The sequence below is a fragment of the Schistocerca serialis genome, chromosome 5 (genome assembly GCF_023864345.2).
Source record: "Schistocerca serialis cubense isolate TAMUIC-IGC-003099 chromosome 5, iqSchSeri2.2, whole genome shotgun sequence".
NCBI classification, from domain to species: Eukaryota; Metazoa; Arthropoda; class Insecta; order Orthoptera; family Acrididae; genus Schistocerca; species Schistocerca serialis.
Genome location: NC_064642.1, coordinates 125,957,542 through 125,965,557, shown reverse-complemented (window position 1 = coordinate 125,965,557; position 8,016 = coordinate 125,957,542).

Here is an 8,016-nt window from a genome sequence, read left to right as displayed (position 1 = left end):
ATTGGACGTGTTTCCTACGTAAGGCAAGAAGGCAGTAGACTTAGGTGTTGACTCAGAATTATCATCAATCACCTGATGTACAGTTGGTCGATAGCGCAACGCACGTTCAATCTGTCTATCACTGTAACCATTTTGACGAAATGTAACTTCAAGATGGGACAGCTCAGCTGGCAAAGTCTCAGCGTCAGAAACGATATGTGCCCTGTGTACCAAGGTACGAAGTACCCCTTCACGCTGAGCCGAATGGTGACAACTATTAGCTTGTAAGTACAAGTCGGTGTGAGTACGTTTCCTGTAGACTGCATGTCCCAATGATCCATCATCCTTCCTCCTAACCAACACGTCGAGAAAGGGAAGGCAACCATCCTTTTCCACCTCCATCGTAAAACGAATGTTCAGGTGGATCGAGTTCAGATGTTCTAGAAAGACATTCAAATTCTCCCTACCGTGAGGCCAAACAACGAAGGTATCGTCAACGTATCTATAGAAACAGGCGGGTTTTAAAGGCGCCGACTCCAATGCACGTTCCTCGAAGTCTTCCATAAACAAATTTGCGATCACAGGAGACAACGGACTACCCATCGCAACTCCATCTGTCTGCTCGTAATACTGGTCATTAAATAAAAAATAAGTGGATGTCAACACATGCCTAAAGAGATTAGTTAAATCAGCACCAAACCTGGCTTCAATTAACCGCAACGAATCAGACAGAGGAACACGAGTGAAGAGAGAGACCACATCGAAACTCACTAAAATATCAGAGTCATTCAGCCTCAGTCCCTCCAAACGACGTAAAAAATCAGCTGAGTTCCTGATATGATGTTCACACCGTCCTACTTGTGGACTCAACAGAGAAGCAAGATGCTTGGATACACAATATGTCGGGGCGCCGATGTTACTCACTATAGGACGGAAAGGAACCCCTTCCTTATGAACCTTTGGAAGGCCATATAACCTAGGGGGAACCGCACTATAGGTGTTAAGCCTCTTAATTGTGTCCTGCGACAAACCACTTTTCTTCAGGAGGCTGTTGGTCTTTCTCTCAACACTTTTCGTGGGGTCAGCATCGATTCTGCGATACGTTGAATCAGATAGTAAACGTTGCATCTTTTGTACATAATCATGTTTATTTAAAACAACGGTGGCATTGCCCTTGTCAGCAGGTAAAATAACAATACTGGGATCAACTTTGAGAGAGCGTAAAGCAGCCCTCTCTGCTGCTGTTACATTACTCTTGGGTGGACGAGCCCTAGTCAAAACACGGCATGCCTCCCTCCTAACTTCCTCTGCAGCGTCAGGAGGTAGTTTGCAAACTGCCTGTTCAATTGAACTAATAAAATCAACTACCGGCAAATTCTTCGGAGTGGGTGCAAAATTTAATCCCTTCCCTAGCACGGATAAGGTTGCGTCGTCAAAAGATTTCTCTGTGAGATTTATCACAGAACGTCGAGATATAACATCCGACTCCGCGCGATGAAAACGTTCAAACTTTGCCAAATGCCGGGCAGTAACGGAGTTGTACTCCCAGTCAGCTTGGGTCCATGAGGCACCGTCCAACCAATCCCAAGTGAAATAAGACACTTCAGATGCAACCATTAAATGGCTCTTGTTCGCGAAAGGATTCGTTTTACTCGTCGACGTTTGGATTCTGTTTCCAAGGAATTGTATCGTTTTCATTTAATGAATGGCGGGGTGTTCTCCCGCCGAAATATCGGCGGTCGCTGAAAGTGTTACCTGGCTGAATTCCCGGAAGTTATTTGAAAGTTGTATACGCCAGGAGAAACTCAGGTCTCACAGTGCATGCATTGTTTTGTACAGGTGCCAGATGTCAGTTTGTGGGATGGAGTTCTATGCCTGTTGCACTTGTATGATTTATACAGGGATGGTTAATACTGTTTGGGGACGACGCTCGAGATATCCTCCGATGACGTCCCGTATGTGCTCGATTGGAGATAGATCTGGTAATCGAGCAGGTCAAGGCAATACGTCGACACCCTGTAGAGTATGTGGCGCTACAACAGCGGTATGTGGGTGAGCGTTAATCTGATGGAAAACACGCTGTTCATGAATGGCAGCACGAAAGATCTAATCAACAGACTGACGAACAAATTTGTAATTAAGCTGCTCAGAATAACCACGGGAGTGCTCCTGCTGTCATACGAAATGGCACCCCAGACCATAACTCCATGTGTAGGTTCTGTGTGTCTAGCAAGCAGACAGATTGGTTGAAGTCCCGCCATTGACCACCTTCTAACCAACAAACGGCCGTCACTGGCACCGAGGCAGAACTAGCTTTCTTCAGAAAACGCAACAGACATCCACCCTACCCTCCAATAACTTCTCGCTTGAAACCACTGAAGTCGCAATGAGGTTGGTGTAATGCGCGCTACAGGGCATCTGGTTCGGAGGTATACTTGAAGTGACAGTCGTTGTGTCACTGTGACGCCAACTGCAGCTCAAATTGCTGCTGCAGATGTAGTATGACGTGCCAGAGCCATACGCCGAATACAATGGCCATCCCTCTGGGCAAGGCCACGTAGTCATCTGGAGCCCTGTCTACTTGTGACCTTATATTCCCATGGCCTCCGCTGTCAGCACTCATCTACAATGGCTACGTTCCTGCCTCGTCCTTCTGCAATTACGCAAAATGAACATCCAGCTTCTGGTAGCGCTGTTACACGACCTCGTTCAAACTCAGTGAGGTGGTGAGAATGGTGTCTTTGTCGCCTTAAAGCCGTCCTTGACCAATATCATCTCAGCATTTCCAGTCTCAAAGGTCAATGTTCGCGACCGTTACAACGCGTATTTATAATAAACCTGATTTGCAACCTCATAGTACGGTTACTAGCGCCACTCTTATGCGACTGGTGCATCTTCTAGATACAGAAAAACGCCTATCAACTCTCATGCAAGTTGCACAGCTCCTTCTTGGCGTTGTGACTGTTTTTTTTTTCGTCACTAGTGTCACTACTTCTCAACAGACAGCAGCACTGTTCATAGAAAAAACTGTGCAGTGGCCACTTTTCCCATCCTGGCCACTTTACCACATCTCCCTACTGAAGTTATTATTCACTGGTAACCTACATAATTAGTACATTAATTAATTAATAACAGTAATTGCAGTTTTAGACACAATCACAAATGTTTGCTAAATGTTTTGAATGTCATTTTTCGTTAGCTCATTGCGCTGTATTACTGCCGCCTTAATTCGATTTCGTATTACTTCCTTCAAAGATGTACCACATTTGAAGACGACCGTCTTTATAATGGGCATTCACTTCCGTTTGACATTTATACCATAGTATCTGGTCGGTGCGAGCTGCGCCCTCTCCTTCGTTGTCAACACTGGTAGGGATACAATGAAGTATTCTCTTAACCTCTTAAGCCCGCAGTGGCCACGCTACTTACCATCCTGCACCTGGAGTAAGCGGCAAACTTTATTTAGCTCACGGCCGAGTTCATCAACTCAATTAAAATAAAGCATATCTTAAAATATCACTTTCTGTGAAGTACCGGGTACCCGGGAAGTAAGGACGAATTTGCAATTTGTGCCGTTTTGTCATATGACGGTCGGCAGCCGTGGTTTTTTCATGTTTGTAATTTTCAATCCTTCCTTTTAGTAGCCTGTAACTTTCGTGTGGTAGCATTGTTGTTTGATGTTTATTTTAGTCATGAAGCATATGACAACGGAGCAACGTATTCAAGTGACAAAAAGTTATTACAAAAACGGTGGAAGTCCCACGGCAGCCGGTCGTGAATTGCGTGTGACACTCGGACGTAACGCTGCTCCAACCGAATCATCAGTTCGGAAGTTAATCCAGAATTTTGAGACCACGGGCTATGTTTCAAAAGTTAAGAAGCAGGACGATCGCGTGCTGTTGGAACATTGCTGTCGTGCGTGACAATGTGACCCTAAGCCCCAGAAAATCTGTTCACCAAAGAGCTCAACAACTGAATTTATCACCAAGTTCTCTGCATGGAATCCTTTTAAAAGATTTGAAAATGGATGCGTACAAGATTCAACTTACACAAGAGTAGAAGCCTGCAGATCGTGGGAACAGACATCGATTTGCTCAATGGGTCTTGGCTTGACAAGCGGAGAGCGAGAACTTCACGAAAAGAATAATTTTATCAAATGAGGCGCTCTTCCACTTCAGTGGGTACGTGAGTAACTGCAGAATTTGGTGTAACGAAAATCCGCGAGTGACTGTGGAAGATGAGATGTATCCACAGCGCGTGACTGTGTAGTGGCGGTTCTGGGCAGGAGGAGCGATCGGCCCGCCCCTTTTTGAAAATGATGAGAAAGCTGTCGTCACTGTTAACGGCAACGGTTACCGAAACATGCATTCCGATTCATTTTTCCCTCTTATTAATGAAAATGATGATATTAGGTTTCAACAAGGTGGTGCGACATGTCACACATCCAGTGGAACGATTGCTCTGCTGAATGAAAAGTTTCCTCAAAAAATTATCTCCTTGCGTGACAGCCAGGAATCGCCTGCTGGATCATGCGATCTTACGCCTTGTGATTTTTGTTTGTTTGTTAAATCAAAAGTGTAACCTCAAACAAAATTGAAGTATGGAAATAGTGATACCGCTCCTGGCTCCAGCATTGCGTCATTGCTGGCCAATCGTCAGTGAAGTGATAAAAGATTCTCCTAAGATATATTGATTTTGTTCATTACAGTAAAAACGGTAACAGTTATTCACATTTAAACTAAAACTTCTTACATAACAATTAATGTGTGGGCAAAAACATCGTGAACCATGGTGCTGGTTGCGTGAGCGTTGGCTCGCATTTTCAGGTGACAGGCAGATGGTGTGACGCCGTGTTGGTAGCTAGAAAAATGTTCCAGAAAATATTTAATGCTCCCATCCTACAGCGTAATGGTAGAATTGTTTCCGGAGATATACCAGCGTCTTTGTTGTTCACAAAGTAGCTGAAGTGACGTCAGCTGGGAGAGATTAAGTGGCCCACTTGCGGGCAGTGTTTGAGGCATGATGAAAAATGAACTGAAACAACATGTTGTATGACAAGGATTGGAAGTACCCTTCCCGAAAGAAAGTTCGTTTGGCTAGAACACAGTCTCTCGTAACCTGAGGTGCGCAAAGAACATCTGGAAACATAGCACACGTGGTTAAATATTCATCTGGTGCGACGTCAACCACACTATATTCAGTAGAAAAATAGTGTTATTCGCTACTAGCGTATATGTTCTGCTTAATTAATAAGCCACCGATACTGAGAACGGTGGTCAGTGTTCCAGGAAAGCACTGTTCTTTATGCACGTGCCGGTATTCATGTGTCAAAAATTTAGTATTTTCAAACACGACAGTACATTGCGATATCTAAGCCTTGGTAAGGGGGGGAAGCTTGATGTAGTTCGTATTTTATCCACACGGCGATGGCACTGGATGCATAGGTTAGCGGTAATGTCAGTTGTTTACAGTCCCTTGATATTTTTTTCCAAAAGATATGGGTGAGTATCTGCGACATTTCTTCCGACGATACACCGATATGAAAATGGCAGTGTCGAGTGCAGGTATTTTTATTTTAAATCATATTTGTTCCACAATTTTCAGTAAATATTTGAAGCTGTTTTTCTTTTTGTAATTGTAGTAGAACATAAATTTACTTTCACTGTTTGAAGAAGTCTTGCTGCATTTTGAGCTTTCATCACGTCCAGTCTTTCTGTTTGACTGTGTGAAGCAAGTATACGTGGCACAAAAGCAGAAGTCCGATTGCAATGGGGATGGTGCTGAGATTAAACAAGATTTCCGATGCGAAGAAACAGAACACCAGTTGCGTTAAAACGCAACTATTGTGCTATTTCCTCATATAGGCGTTCTTCAAAAACGGTTGCCGAAAATGATGAAGAAAAATCTAAACGACCAGACTGGTCTGCGGTGTACAGAGTAGTATGGGAGGAAATGCTGACGTAATCGGTGCTCGGCGCTTCCAACAATTTTGACAGAACTGCTTGGTCGCTGGCTTTGGCAGAAACAAAAAAACAGGGAAGTCGATATGAAGTTGTGACGAAATCGAGAGACGGACCCAACGGGCACCTTTTATTGTGCCACTGACATGCAGTTACCGTTGTCAGCGAAGTGGTTACCGACAATCTTGAACGTCCATCGTTTTCCTTTCAATTCTTGCTCTAAGGAGATAGGCAGACTGCTAGCTTGTTGATCAACAGAATACCTATTATTAAATCACTACTTAAATATACAGCTCTAAAACCGCTAGTATATTTACAAAGAGCAGCCGGTGTTTTTGTAGGCCGGTACGTCGCTATTCTTTCCGTCGATACATCGATATAGCGATAGTTTTCTTTGCTATGTTGAAATCTGATAATGATAATTTATTAAATATCGATATATCAGATCTCGATTTTTTTTTAATATTTACAATCCTAGCCTACTTAACAGTTCGCAGAATTGTTCGTAGTTTGTGTAGACAAACGTGTCACAGTACGCCGCATTTCTGAACAAACAATACTTATGAATGCACTGAAACTCAGTACTAATAGTTAACTATGTACCTCAGTGTTTAATTACATTTTAATTGTCTAAAATTATAAGTAAATTGTCGTGCCCTCACCATAGGCGACTGACAATCGCAGTCAAAACACAGGTGAACTCAGTCGAAAACAGAACATGATACCTTCTCCTCTTCAACACGTCAGATCGCTGCACAGCTCTAATAGCACCTGTCAAAAGAAATGCTTATCGAGGCGTTAAAAAGGGTTCGTGGTATTCGGAAACAGGTGAGTGTCCACGCATACAGATCTCATTGGATCAGTATCCTACAAGAAGCAATATTCCCTATTGATCGACACCTTTTTGTCAAAGTAAAATGAGTGAATACTATGCATATCATACGTAATATTTCAAATAGAATCACTCAACTGAAATTCCGTGAATAGTGAAAAGCAGGAAAGTATATTACACAAAATAATATACATGTTGAAGAAAACCTTTTCATATATTCTATAATTATAATTGTGCATACATATGTTAAAACAAAGAATGTAATATTACTAACTATATACCGCTTTTAGGTAACATTTACATATAGTCTCTGTCTGTCAATCCGTACGTTGTTTGTGGAAGGGATTCAGATCTTGGAAGAATATAGCCCATTAGCCCTTCCGAATTGAGGTAGATTAGTAAACAGCAGCCAGGGTAAGGTATTCTGGCGATAAAGGCCAGAATGTAACAGCTGCCATTTCTCGTTACAGTGATGACAACGGATTAAAACTTCGTCACCAATCTGACAGGTGTATCTTTGATTTATTGTCATAGCAAAAAATTTCTTTCTCTTGCTGAATCTGAGAATATAATCATAATAGATTCTTTTGTAATCAGCTCTCTTAGTTGTGGTTCGCATAGCGTACGTCTGCAAATATTTCGAAAAAGTATAATATAATATCACACACTTTGCCCCTATTCTTCTCTTTGGTAGGCGTCCTGCTACACCAGTTGCTACGACTTACCACAGGTTAGTAGCTAAGATCAGGTAGAGTTCTTCTTTCGTACATGGGTTCAAGGGTTTTGCTTTCCGACAAGGCAGACATGCGTGTGTCACTTGCTGTACTTTGCCTCACATTGTTAAAGTAACAAGACTTGTCGGTTTTGCAAGCACACTTTACTGCGCCACGGTGGTCCCAGGCATGATGATATACCAAATGAGTTTCTCAGCTGTTTCGTCAGATATGTCCATAAGCCATCCTGCCTGAGATGCCATTGGTAAAATAGCACTCTATTGAGAAACCGTTGATGCTTGCAGAGCTCCGCAGGTGGGTTATCCTGCAAAAGATGCTTAATCTGTAACTAGTTTACCTCTGCATCCTGAATTTTTTCTGCACAGAAAAGGAATGTATCCTATTAACTTCACATGTAATTAGATAAATGTTAATATCGCATCCCTGATCGTTGACCAGGTATACCATCGAAACCTTCAGGTAACCGAGACAAGGCGCCAACCACAATATTGTCTTGGTCCCTGACAGGGTT